This window comes from Ursus americanus, chromosome 8 (assembly GCF_024610735.1).
Source record: "Ursus americanus isolate L20-20 chromosome 8, mUrsAme1.1.p, whole genome shotgun sequence".
Taxonomy (NCBI): Eukaryota; Metazoa; Chordata; class Mammalia; order Carnivora; family Ursidae; genus Ursus; species Ursus americanus.
Window position 1 is genome coordinate 53186380 of NC_142134.1, and position 14415 is coordinate 53200794.

A 14415-nucleotide genomic window follows, 5' to 3' on the forward strand; every position below is an offset into this window, starting at 1 on the left:
CTGTGGAGGCTGGGCTACCTGTGACATCATTCTGGTCCCTGCCCACCCCCCACCCCTGCTCATAGTGTGTGTTAGTACATGTAAGCGTGTATCATAGTGATCCATCCTAGCATGAATTTCCTAAGGCTGCCGTAACAAAGTACCACAAACTGGGTGGCTTGAAACCACAGAAGTGTCTTCTCTCACAGTTCTGGAGGCCGGAAGTCCAAAAGCAAAATGGCCATGTTTCCTGTGAAACCCATAAGAGAATACTTCCTTGCCTTTTCCTAGCTTCTGGTTATTGCCAGAAATCCTTGGCATTCCTTGGCTTACAGACACATCATTCCATTCTCCTCCTCTGTCATCATATGTGTTCTGTGTGTGTGTGTGTGTGTGTGTGGTGTTCTGTGTGTCATCTCCTCTTATTATAAAAACACCAGTCATATTAGTTTAGGGGGTACTAACCCAGTATGACGTCATATTAACTAATTACATCTGCAAAGACCCTATTGCCAAATGCCAGCACATTCTGAGGTTCTGGGTGAATGCGAATTTTGGAGGGCCACTATTCAACTCAGGACAAAACAGAACATAGAGTAATACACACCCATACAATTGAAACTATTAGCCAATTAAATTTGGTCTTTATGCTCTATTAAGTTAGACTTAGAAACAAAGGCAATGAAATTCTGCTTGGAAAAGGAATTAGTCTGAAAACTTCAACTTCTCGAGTCCTTTTTTAGCCAGCAGACCTCACCTCAAGCAACATGATGTACCCTTCTGCTGCCCCTGTTCTCAAATCACCCCTTTCCTATACGTCCTGCACACATACACACACACACACACGCGCGCGCGCGTGCACACACACACACACACACACACACACACACACACGTGGGCCCACACCCCTCTGCTAGCGGGAGAAGGGGATCTGGATGGTTGTCTGCCCACACTTGCCCCCTCCAGCCCCGGAAGACAAAGCACTTTGCTTCCTGCTGTCGACGTTCAGCAGCACACAGAGGTAGGGTCCCTGAAATGTACGCATCTCAGGGTTGGTAGGAACTGGGAGGACTGGAAGACCAGGGGCTACTGGGCTCTATTGCTGTGGGGGCACAGGACGGTGGAAAGGGTACAGTGACATCGGAAGGCTGCTCCAGGAGACGAACCCTCATCGCCGTGGCTGAGGAGGCCTCACAAGGACATCCGCTCACGGCCAGAAGATGTCTTAGGCCAAAGTCTGCCCAAGCAGGGGTCTGTGTGGTTCAGGACAGATAGAGTCCAATCTCAGACACTCACACCAGGCTTAGATGTGCAGAGAGGACCATAACTGACCCAATTGTCCTAAAGTGTCCCCTAATCCCCACACCACTGACTAATGAGGGGTGTGGGTAGAACCAAATTTTAGTCCAATCTGCTAGACTCGGGCTATTCCAAGAAGCAATCTCTTTTCAGTGAGTCAGTTTTTTCCAATTTACATCACTCCCACTGTTTCTCAAGATGGTATCTGGGCATGTGGGAAGCTCAAAGACTTTGGGCCACTGGTGGAGAGGGAGGCCCCTGGAGTTGTGCGACTCCACAGCTACAAGCCAGCTGGGGTCTGCAGGAGTGCTTGGTCTATGAGTCCAGACGTTTCGGAGGACGTTCGCTGCTGAAGTGTGCAGCTGGGGCCCATGTAGTCTTGCTCTCCTGGCTTGGTCAGGGCTCAAGGCCCTCGCTGCTGACTCAGCCCCACCGCAGCCCTCCCTGGCACTCTAGCTGGGACTCCTCTCAGGCTTCAGCTTGGTGGAGGGGCCCACCCATGTCCCAGCATGGCCACTATCTGCTCTGGAGGCAGGGCTCAGGTACTGGGGGGACCTCAGGAAGACACGGCCTCCTGTTTCCCCTTGTCCCATTCTGAGCAATTCCTCCTGTCTTTAATCATTCTTGGTGGGGCACCTGGTGGCTCAGTCGGTTAAGCATCTGCTTTCGGCTCAGGTCATGATCCCAGGGTCCTGGGATGGAGCCCCGCATCGGTCTCTCTGCTCAGTGGGGAGCCTGCTTCTCCCTCCCCCTCTTTATTTAAATAAATAAAATCTTTTAAAAAATTATTATTCTTAGTTATATCATCTGTTCAGGATCAGGGCAGGAGCCTGAGAATGACGTGAAGGAAGTACATTCATTCCCTCTTATCCACGGTTTTGCTTTCTAAGGTTTCCGTTACCCACCTGCCACCGTGGCCTCGAAGCAGATGACCCGCCTTCTGAGGAGGACTGTCAGGAGGTCAGTAGTAACCCATTGCTACACCATTCACCTCCCTTCATCTGCTCAGGTAGGCATTTTATCTCACATCGTCACCAGGAGGGCGAGCACAGAACAATGGGATAGTTAGAGAAAGAAGCCACACTCCCATGACTTTAATTGCAGCATATTGTTATAATTGTTCTATTTGGTTATTAGTTATTGCTGTTAGTCTCTTACTGGGCCTAATTTCTAAATTAAACTTTATCATAGGTATGTATGTATAGAAAAAAATACAGTGTATTTAGGGCTCAGTACTATCGGCAGTTTCAGGCATCCGCTGGGAGTCTTGGAAGGTATCCCCCGTGGGCAATGCACTGTCTCTCTGCCCTGGCTGGCTCAACTCTCTGAACTGCCAGGGATGGTAGACACTGGTGATAAAGGAAAGGCTTAAATATAAACAGAAAAACAGAAAGAATCAAGCCAATCCCAATGTTCCTGTTTGAAAATTCTGTCCAAAATATTGGAGGTGGGGTGACGGCAAATGTGGCAGTGCAGAGACAAATCCAGAGTGAGGTATTAAGATCTAGACCAGGGCTGTCCGATAGAACTTTCTGCAATGATGGCCATGTTCTGTACCGTCCACTACGGTAGCCGCTAGTGGCATGTGGCTACTGAGCGCTTGAAATGTGGCTAATGCTACTAAGGATCTGAGTGTTTAAGTTAATTTAATTTTAATTAACTTAAAATTAAACTTAAATAACCACATGCGGCGGGTGACTACCATACCGGACTGTCCAGCGCCATACCTTAAACTTTATGTGTCTCGAACCCCTTTAGTTTTCTGGGGAAGCCCACGGACTCCTTCTCAGACTAATGTATAAAATACGTCAGATTAGAAGAAAAACTAATTAATTTCATATCTATACTGTTTCTTAATTTTATTTAAAAATTTTAAATTACGTAATGTTTTAAAAATTTGGGGATACAGTACTCTATGTACTTCTTTATTAAGGCAATAAAGTCCCTCCAACCAAAATAGCTCCTTCACTGACCTGGTAAACTGCCTATAGGTTAAAAGGATGACCTCACCACGGCTTCTGATAAAATACAAATGCAAGTAGCCTGTTTGCAAGGACCCCTGACCACGTATTTCTATAACATCGCAAGGATGCTTCGCCGGGGACCTTGCCATTCACTCTCAGAGTCTAGCAGCTTTGAATCCCCTTCCTACATGGGAAGAATTCCCACGTTATGGGTCCCCTCTTCCTCTATAGATTTCCCAGTGCAGGCAGGTGATGTGGTTTCTGCCAGTCAGATATGCCCACTCCAGGGGCACCTGGGTAGCGCAGTCATTAAAGCGTCTGCCTTCGGCTCAGGGCGTGATCCTGGCGATCCGGGATCAAGTCCCACATCAGGCTCTTCCGCTGTGAGCCTGCTTCTTCCTCTCCCACTCCCCCTGCTGTGTTCCCTCTCTCGCTGGCTGTCTCTCTGTCACATAAATAAATAAAATCTTTAAAAAAAAAAAAAAAGATACGCCCACTCCAGACTTTGAACAGGAAGCTAGAGAGGCAAGTGGCAGATGCTGAACCCAGTCCATTCTGGAAAAGATCATTGCAGCCACATTCACGCCCGAGTCAGGAGAGGGCCTGACGGTTGTGTCCAGTGCCCTAGCGGTGTCAGTGGTGCAAACCCGAGTGTCTTCACACAGCAGGGAGCAGGCGCGTTTCCTCTGGAGCTCTCTATGGAGTCATGGAACATTCTTTCTTAGAACACATTCTCCATGCCTGGCTTGCTGGCCCTCCTGCAGATTCTGTCTTTAATACATTCCTCTTTTCTAAGCCAGTGTTGATGTTTGGGTTTCCTGGGAAACCGAGAGGGTTGTGTGCGGGAGGTTTTTGGGTGGAGTGGCCTCAGAGCCAACATCTGTGAAGGGTGAGGGATGCAGGGTTGGGCGGTGGAAGAAAGGAAGCGTGTGCTGTCACAGGGGAACCCTCATCTGATCCTGAGGGGGCGCTCGAGCTGGGGAGTCTTTCAGGGTTGTCTTGAATTGAGCCAAAGGGGCAGGACTTTATTTATTTATTTATGTGTTTATTTATTTATTTATTTATTTATTTATTTATTTATTTATTTATAACCCTTCCTTTCCCATTGCCCAGTTAGACACAGGCTGCCCCAGGGAGGGGTACGTCCTTGGGCAAGCTGAATCTCCGATTGACAGCCCTCCTGGCAAGCGAGGCAGCAGAAACCCGTCAGCCTCCCTCACTCCCAGTCTCCACAACCGACTTCACAGTTTGCAAATCTCTTCTTGCCCTGAGGTCCCATAATCATCTGCTTATTTTCTTCCTAATTCAAATGAGAACATGAGGCTCAGAAATATCAAAGGAATTGGTACCAAACGTTGGAGGTGACATTCAACTCTTAGTCTGACAATTCCAAATCTTGTTTCTTCTCCTGGCACCCTATGGAACATCACAGAGGACAGGCAACCCCTCGGGAATAGGAAGACTGTTCTAGAGCCCGAGGACAGCCTGGGCAGTTTCAAGATTTTGAGGCACATCACTTCTGGAGCTTTCCTCAGGCACGCTCAGATCCCGTGAGGATTTGAGACAGTGGAGTCCAGTTGAAAGCACTATTTGTGAAGGAGTCTTACCCGAGATCCCTGCGCAAAAAGCCACTAAACAGCAACCTGAGCGCCCTGACGGGTATTACTTGTTGACATGAGGACTCTGTTCTTCCCTTCGCGTATGTTCCCTCCTGGGATCTGAGAAGCAGCTGGGGTTCTGGGGGAGATTAAGTTCTGTGAGTGAAATGCACTTTCATGATATCTAGAGCACAGAAGAGAGATGGAGATGGTCTTCCTACAACGGGACGGTGGACAACAAATACTAGCAAAAGTAGAGAGAGGTGGGCACACTCCACAGCCCCTGGCAAGTCACCAAGGGCAGAAACAAAGATGGCAGGAGCAGCAGCAGCTTCCTGACTTCCTCCTGGTAGCCACAGCGGTTGGTCCTAAGACCAAAAAGTCCCCCGGTTTCTACTCCATCCCTTCCAAAAATTTTGTAAGCACTGAATTTCCAATTAGGTATTCAGCCAATCTCTTTCTGCTTGAAGTGCTTACACTGGTTTTCTTTTTCCAGTGCAGCACCTGATACAGCGCCCCAAGAGTGAGGCCAGCCTCCCTGACTCTGTTCTCCACACCCATACACATGACGCAACTGGAGAAAAATGTTCTTTACCTAGAGAGCAACACAGAGAGTAGCATAGAGGAACCAAATCCCTAAGCAGGAGATAACTGCTGCAGGGAAACCAGGGAAACCAGGGGCCAACTGGAAGTTGCTTCTTGGAGCAGATGGGCTTCGAGCCTCGTCTTGCTGTCTGGATTATAATACTTAACCTTTACAACCGTGACGCGGGCCACCAGCATAGAACTATCGGACACCCAAGGGAAGTGAGGCATGACATCCCGCCAGGTGGGCAGGACACTTCCTGGCGCACCGTGTTGACAAATGCTTCGCTAATTGAGAAGATGTGCAGGAGCCCATGACGGTTGGCAATTAGCCAAGTGGCAGCTCCAGTCGAAGGCCCCAAAGGCAGAGTGAACGACAACAACAAACAAAGAGCACTTTATGGGCCCCAAGATTCCCACCCCCCAAGGAATTAAGAAGAGCAGTGGACTTTTTGGATATTAAGAGTCAGGTGGATTTGTAGGCATTGAAAGCAGAGACTCTTTTCAAACAAAATGCCATTTTTTGAAGATGACAGAGCCAAAGCTGCAAAGTCTTTGGCCCCACAAACTCAAGTGTGGAACAGGTATTTAGGGACAGCCTGCCCGTAAGTGCAGAGCCTGGGGCACAGAAGATGCTGTGAAGCCATAGTGGAAGGGGGATTAAGGTAACGTGCTGGTACCTTCAATTTTTAACAAGAATCACTAAAATATCCAGTTTCTACTTCATAAGGCTATTTCCATGTTTTGGACAACAGCTGGTCCCTCTTTACTGCTGTGGGTACAGTGAGTTCTAGTAAATCCTGTGTAATAGGTGTATTCATATGCTCTGTCCTTTTAACAATCTTCTTAATTAGGGTGCTGTCCTTTTAAGCAAAGCATTTATATAGTGACTTTATTGCATTTGAATATAGTGTTCGCTTCAGTAGACAATATAATTTTATGAGTTTTTTTTTAATTGCTTTACAATGAAGGGAATTTATTTTATCATCAGTATGGAGTGATTCCCATGGGTATTTAAGAGTCGTTGCTACAGACGTTTATAAATCTGTCTTGAGAAGGAAAGACCCTAAAGAATGTAGTAGATGGTGGTGGTTTGACTTATTCACTTCTGTGAATCTCAAAGTTTTTATCTATGAAATGGGATCAATATCTTTCTTGCCTACCTCATGAAATGATTGTGAACACCAAATAAAATACTATACACAAAAGGGCTTTATAATGCACCCCGAGTTACGAGCATTTCAAGCACTAGCATCCTTCCCATGGCAGCTCCTGACCTCACGCCTCATGCGGAGATGGGGCTGGTGGTTGATGTAGAACCATTGGGGTACACTCAGACTCTCAGGATACGTGGGCCCTGGAGAGCAGGGAGAGCCTGGATTGTTTGGAAAAGATGATGGAGGATAAGCAGCGCTGAGAGCCTGAGGCATTTGGGGAGTTCTTAAAACCAGAGCACAGATGTGGGGTTAATTAGGTGTTAGCTAGGAGTACCCACTGACCGTCTGATACCTAAGCCTGTGCCTCCTCTCCGGTACGCCATGTTGTTTTCCAGGCCCCACACATCCAGCCTCACCCCAGATAGTCTTACTCACGTCAGAGTGCAAACAAACAACTCTTCATTTAAGCAAGTGAATGTTCTGGAAAAATCCTCTCCGTACCCTAGAGCACAAGGATTCCATTTATTGGGATCAGATGTCCTAATTCCCCTTTAAATGTAGATAAAATGGAACTTGACTGACATTAGGTATCAGCCACCCCGGCCCAAACAGAGATATCCTCCACAGCATAATTTTCAAATTTGAAAGATAAAAATTTATGAAGTAGGCCCTACCGTCTTTCGAATCATCCTACATTGCCAGTACTCCAGCATCAACCTGCCTCATTTTCTTTACCGTTATGCATCACAGAACCAAAGGAATATTAGGCACCTTTCAAATCACAGAGTGAAATCCATTGTGTTGTCCATGATACAGTCAATGAGAAAATTTAATTCGTTCAAGCCCAGCTGTTTTATCGACTTCTCTTAAACATATCAAAGTTTCCGTGTATCCTCAAGCATATAGACATGGAGGCAGTGGGAATAGAGGAAAAGGATCACTGGGCATGGAGTCAGAAAACATAGGTTTGAATCGGATTCTAGCATTTAACAGCTGGGCAAGTTCGAGCAAGTTACCCTATACCTCTGGGCCTCAGTTTGCCAAGTTCTTAAAACCAACTTCACAGGGCAAGGATCAAATGAGATTATGTGGATGCAAGAGCTTTGAAAAACATTATATGTTGGCTGGTTATATTTTGTGACAATAGACAAATATTCTCATTTATTGGTATCTCATTGATACCGGAAAATCTCATATATAGTCTCACCTCAAACACTGACTTCTACACTTCTTTGCTGCATGTCAAGTTTGGGAGCGATCCTTTCCTTCTTGGCTTCCCTCTCCTCCTCTCTAGCTTTAATATTTTATTTAACTGTGGCCATGCCCTTCTTGGCTGACCTCTCAATTCACGATCAAAGCACAGAGTCTCACTGCCAGTTTCAAGTCCATCTAACTACTATCTAGAGATAGAGGATTTTATATCCTCCAAAATGATTCTGAAGATCTAAGTCACAGAAAGAAGAAAGGGAAATGTGGAACAGTCTTAGAGCTCTCAATGAATGGAGGCTGCCAGGGCTAGAACAAAATGTGAAGGCCAAATGATTTTCCATATCACAGTCTTACTGATTCGGAGGGTCTGTTGGCCTAGGTAAGTCTAAAATTGAATACCAGGCTATTTCTTTTAAGCAATCCAGTGGAGAGTGAAGGAAAAGTTAATCTATTGATAAATCCGGAAAGGTAAGTAGGAAACTATGTGAAAACATATTTTCAATCAGATGAAACCTACCACTGGTGAAGTATCTGTCAGGGTTTGTAGGGAATCCGTAATTAACCTCAATTTTTCTTGCCCTTATTCTGAACCAACTGAGAAATAAAACAAGAGGTCAGGGCAGGTAGAGAACCAAAACGTCACCTTTATTACTGACAATGTGAATATTAAGAATGTGGCTAAAAACTATAAATAAGTGAACTTCCAAATACTTTGTAATATTTAAGAGCATGCCTTGTATCTACAAGCGAACGGGCTTCCTCCCCTTCAGGCTTACTGCTTGTCTGAGAGCAGTGGTGACTTAGGCTCTCGGCAAGTGGGCTCCCTCCCAAGAGAAAGAGAAAAAGAAGGAGTTCAGGAATGAATTTCCAGTACCTCCTTTCAAACTCAGCGTGAGGAAAAACGAGGAATGGGGAGCAGAGAAAACCCAAGAATGTTATGCCGGTGGAAGTCCCCCCATATGGACAGAAGTATCAACTCTCGAAAGGAAGCATTCCTCTATAACAGAGCAACCACTCTTTCAGCCTGAAAGTAAATTTCTCTGAGAAGAGTTAACTCTGAAATCCACAATATCACGTAATTGTGCTTCTTGAAGATGATGACGCGGCTGAAACATCCATATTTAAAGAATACTTATATGTTGCAAAATATTTGGCTGCCACATGTTTCATCTGCCTTCTTACAGTGCAGTCTCCTCTAGGCTATCTACCCTGCTAATTATAAAATCATCCGTCAACCCAAGTCTAGTAAGGCAATTGTTGAAGAGCAGTTGGAAATTGAGGGATTGAACAATGGCTGGTTTCCAGATCACAAAGTCGACGCTATGAAACACTTTGCAAGATGGCATATTTTTTTTCCCTCCCTCAGCCTGGATTACTTCTTAGTGTTCCTGATTCTGCTGGCAGGAGTCCTGTTGAATTCAGGAAAACCATATGAAACCCATCCCGGGTGTTGCCAAAATAAATTGTTCATCATATCAGATGCAGCACCAAAGAGTGTTCCATCATAGTCAATTTTCTGTTTGTAACTGTTCCCCTTGGCTTCATTCAGGATCTGCCAAGAGGAAAGGAAGCCCATATTGTACATGCCACATCTTGTTATCTGCTGAAGAGAGGACAATAGGGAGTGCTCATGGGGTCAGAGTAAGGGTACCCCTAATAGTAATGAGAGATGTTTATTACAACCCGATTTCAAATATCCCTTTGGGAATGTAAAGAGTTTGGGATCTTCTACTATGTCCATTACAGCTTGGGAGTATGAGAATCTCAGGAAGGTTCAATTTTCACAGAATGGGGATAATCAACAGGATTTGTGCATGCATGTTTCAAACATGGCTTCCTAACATGCAAAAGTCGTAGAAGGTAACTACAATTGCTTCCCCTATCTAGTTCAATTAAGTAGAACCAGGCTACCTGGACACTTCATTATCTGGACTGCTGTTCATTTCTCAGTTATAGGAGAAAGAAAGAAGCAAATGATAACCAGGAGAGCAAGATCCAGATTTTTTTTTTTTTAAATAGAGCAAAAGCAGAATAGTTCAGCAACAACCAGAATCTGTCCTAGGTTAGGTCACACTGACACATGTAGCGTAATCATGATAAAGCCTTGGAAAACAGAATGAATTCCTTTGAACTCAATCTGCACCCACTCCACATTTATAGGATGCTACAGGTGTTAGCATTCATGTGCGAGAGGTCTATGCAGTTCTTGAACACTAACTATGGCAAAGGATCTTTGTACAGTGTGCCTGGAGCAACAAGGGGTTAGGGGCGCTGACTCCCTGCACAGTCAAAAATCCACGTATAATTTTGACTCCCCGAAAACTTAATTGGTAATAGCTTGTTGACCGGAAGCCTTACAAATAACATCAACAGTCAATTAACACATGTTTTGTATGTTATATGTATTCTATCCCATATTTTTACAATAAAGTAAGATCTTTTTTTTTCTAAAGATTTTATTTACTTATTTGACAGAGAGACAGAGAGAGAGCGCAAGCAGGGGGAGCAGCAAGCAGAGGGAGAAGCAGCCTCCCCACTGAGCAGAGAGCCCAGGATCCTGGGATCATGTTCTGAGCCAGAGGCAGATGTTTAACCGACTAAGCCATCCAGGCGTCCCGCTGTAAAGTCTTCTACGATGGCTAACATTAAGGCTTTCCTTTGGTGCTGAGCTTCCTAGCAGCCGGAGCTAATAGGCAAGAGGAAGCGAACACAGTACACCAGCCTATGACTAACGTAATGCAAAGTGACAGAGGCAGAAGGAGCACTGGCTAGACGCATTCAGGAAGCCATGTTCCTTGAGGCCCTAGGAGTCATCATTTGTGATCATAGCTAAGGGTAATTAAATGTTAATTAATAAATAATTATTACACAATGGGATAAATGTTGCTGGTGGTTCATACAGAGTGGTCTGCTCTCCACGGGAGTGTGCTAACCTGACGGTAGGAGTGAGAAGAAGCAGAGAAGGGCGTACGAAAGAAGGGAATCCCACATTAGACTCTGCGGAGGTGCGGAGGGATAAAAAGGCATGTGAGATTGAAAACACGAGCGCTTCAGCATGACTGGAAGGAAGCACATGATTCAGGGTGCAGCCCCCAGCGTTTGAATGGCAGCAGCATAGGCACATTGTGGCCCTCAGGCCAAATCTGGCTCCTGGACTGTCTTTGTTAATAAAGTTTTATTGGAACACGGCCATGGCCATTCTCTTACACATTGTTGCAGGCTGCTTTCTCGTTCAGTACTACCGCAAGGTTGAGTAGTGGAGACAGCCCACATGGCCAACCTACAATATTTACCATCTGGCCCAAAAGTCTGCCAACCTCTGATTCGAACTTACCAAGGAGTTTGAGTTTTATCCTGTAGTTTAATGGGAAAGAGTGAAAGGTTTTTCAAAGTTAAGAGAACTAGTAGGGTGCCCTTGGCAAGTTTAACCCACAAATACTAGTCTCAGTTGTTTCAAGGGAAAGACGATTTAATGTGCCACTGAACCCACACACCTCAGGGAAAACAATTTCACAGCAGAGGACATCCAAGAGTCTCAGGCATTACCTGTGTACTGATCCGCTTTAGGTAATGAAATACTGAACCCGACTTACCAAGCAGGACGGATGGGGGATGTTCCAGGATTCTAATCAAGAGCAAGTGGGCCAGCAGACCTGGCAGAGACACGCTGCGGGCCGCGGTGAAAGGATGGGTCAGGAGTAAGGGGAGTAGCGGAGACACGTTATTTGCTTAAAAGAGTCATTTTGTGCGGCACCCCCACGTTCACGAGGCATAGAGCAGAGTGGCTAGAAGTCCGGGCAATTGACTAGTCTGGGTCAAAGGCTGGCTACGGCCACCTATCATCCATGTGCCTTTGGAGGCAAGGCTCAGTCTCCCCATCTGTCAAATGGAGATATAAACGGACCAACCCTATAATAAGGTTATTGTGAAAGTTAATGAATTATACAGTTCCTGTCACAGAGTAAACAATCAATAACTGTTCATCATTCCCATCACAAGAACTATTTAGATGGATTTAATCCTGACTTTAAACATGACATTATATATGTGTATATAATATATTACGTTATTTTACAACCCAGCTCACCATCTCACCAAGACCCAGCTTCCAGCGTTTGTTAGTTATCATATTAGTATCTTATGGCTGCCATAGAAATGACCACAAACTGGGTGGCTTAAAATGAAATTTATTATCCTGCAGTTCGAGAGGCTAGAAGTGTAAAATCAAGGTGTTGCCTGGGGCCTACATTCTCCGAAGTCTCCTGGGAAGGATCCTTCCTGAATGGCTCCCAGCAATCTGTGATCTCCATTGCCTTGAAGCTGGTCTCTCCAGTCTCCGCCGTGGTGGTCATGTGGCCTTCTTCCCTGTGTGTGCATCCCTGTCTTCCCGTGACCTTCTGAGAACCCCAGCCATTAGATTTAGGGCCCACCCTAATCCACTATGACCTCATTTTAACTTAATAAATGACATACGCAAAGTCCCTGCTTCCCGATAGGGTCCCATTCTGAGGTTCTGGGTGGACAGGAATTTTAGAAGATACAATGTAACCCAGTGTAGCTATTTATAGTCACAGTTTCCCAACTGCAACTTCAGGTCATCACTATCTTTACATACTCGTCCTCTGACACTGGCGCTCTCTCGTCCCCCTCACTCTTAGCTGCATGTCGAAGCATATTCACCCCTGCAAAAGAAAGCTTCTTCAGAAGTCCGCCCCTTCATTGTTTTACCTATTCCTCGGCAAAGCAGAGCTCGAGTGGATAATTCTTTGCCTTGGGGCTATGCTTTGCCATTTGGAACACTTCCTATTGAAAAATGCAGGCTTTTCTCTTAGAAAATACATTTCAAGTTGCAAACAATCAATTTACAAACTATTTTTAGGAACGCCGCCAAGCTTAATGTTGGGGAACGCCAGCATTGTTAATGAGACACCAGGCAGGGTTTTGGACTGTCATCAAAGCCACTGTAGGAGTCCAGCTTTAGTGTAATCCCCGCAAAGAATGATGTCCATTTGATTTTTAAGAAATGAGTATTATTATCAAATATAAACATTTTATTTGGGGCAGGCTCATATAAAATATAGTCATTAGACAAGAGTCTAACGAACATGCAAAGAATTTAAATATTAGATTTCTTGGTAGGGATTCTTCTAAAATCAGAGCCAGGGACCAGGTCTTGGGTCCAGGTAGTTTGTTTGAGAGGTGATCCTGGAAAGTAGGCGTGAGGGAGCACGGACTGTGAAGGAGACAGAAGGAAAAGCCAAAATGAAATGCACAGTGGAGGTCACTGCTGCTGCGTGCACTGGAGCTTTGGTCCTCAAGGACTTTGGAGAGTTGCAGAGAACACCTTCCCGATGAATCATCCTCTTGAGAGACCAAGCTGGATCATCTTCTAGCATTCTCACCATCAAATGAAGATTGCCTCTGGGCGTTAACTCTTCCACACTTCTCAGTACCTACTTGGGAGAAGGTGCTGGGGCAGAATGTGCTTAAAACAGGTGCCATCAGTGCATGATGGGATGTAACTCCCATGGAACTGTCCACCGCAGCTGTGGCTTCAATCAGAGGTGGGCCAAGGGAAGGTGGCTCAGGCTCCAGAAAGAGCTGCCATAGTGGAATTCCTTCTTTTCATCATGGATATGATCTTCCTGTGCTCATCAACTGAAAGTTAACTGCCGTATGGATCAGGAATGGCCTATTACATCTTCCTTTTACAAGTGAAATATAATTAAGGTATTGTAATCCGAACACAATCAGTGTAATGTTGTATCGCTAAGATGCTTTTGGCTGCAAACACAAGAAGACCCAAGTCAAGATCATGGAAGAGAAGGATGGAGTCTGGTACCGCATCCCATGCTGTGAGATATTAATCCTTCTAGCCTCAGGCAGCTAGCTGGGATCCTTCTGAAGGTTGAACGCTGTGATGAATCATTCGTCTGTATCTCAGTTTTTCAGGCAGTCAGATGTTCGAGTTCCCAAATTGTCAGGCTATAGATCACATATACGCTTCATTTAAGTACTCAAAATTATAAACTGCTTAGGAAAGAGGCTCTATCTTATTCCTCTTCATGTCTGTCTACCTCCCACAATGCCCTGCAAACACAAGGTGCCTAGGAAATGTTGGCAGATTATTTGATGATATATAAATACAATTTAATGTTCTGAGCAGTTTGTGTCTTTATAAATTGTCAGTAGACAAAGGAGACTGACTAGGAAGTAGGTTCCTCCAGGCTATGGAAGCAGAAGGAGGGGCCCCACTTGAGGCCACTGACACACGGACGTGGGTTCAACACTCCAGAGGTGACAAGTAAAGCTACATTTCTTACCATCTCCCCAACCTCCTAACATTGCCCTTGGAACACTGATTTTTAACTCTTCACTGATTTTCCCAGATCCTTTTCCTTTCTCTCCACCCATATTCCAGGAGCAGCCCAGCCTCCATCCGAGTTAGACTCAGTGCAAAACTACATGGATGAAATTCTGGAAGAGGCTCTTCATCACCATTGTTGATATGGCTGGAATTTTTCTTAAGAGAATCAGACCCATGAGAAGACATGATGATGCCGTGATGTCTCTTTGATGGTCTCCCCCAGCACGAAGAAGGGACAAATGTTAAAAAACCACAAA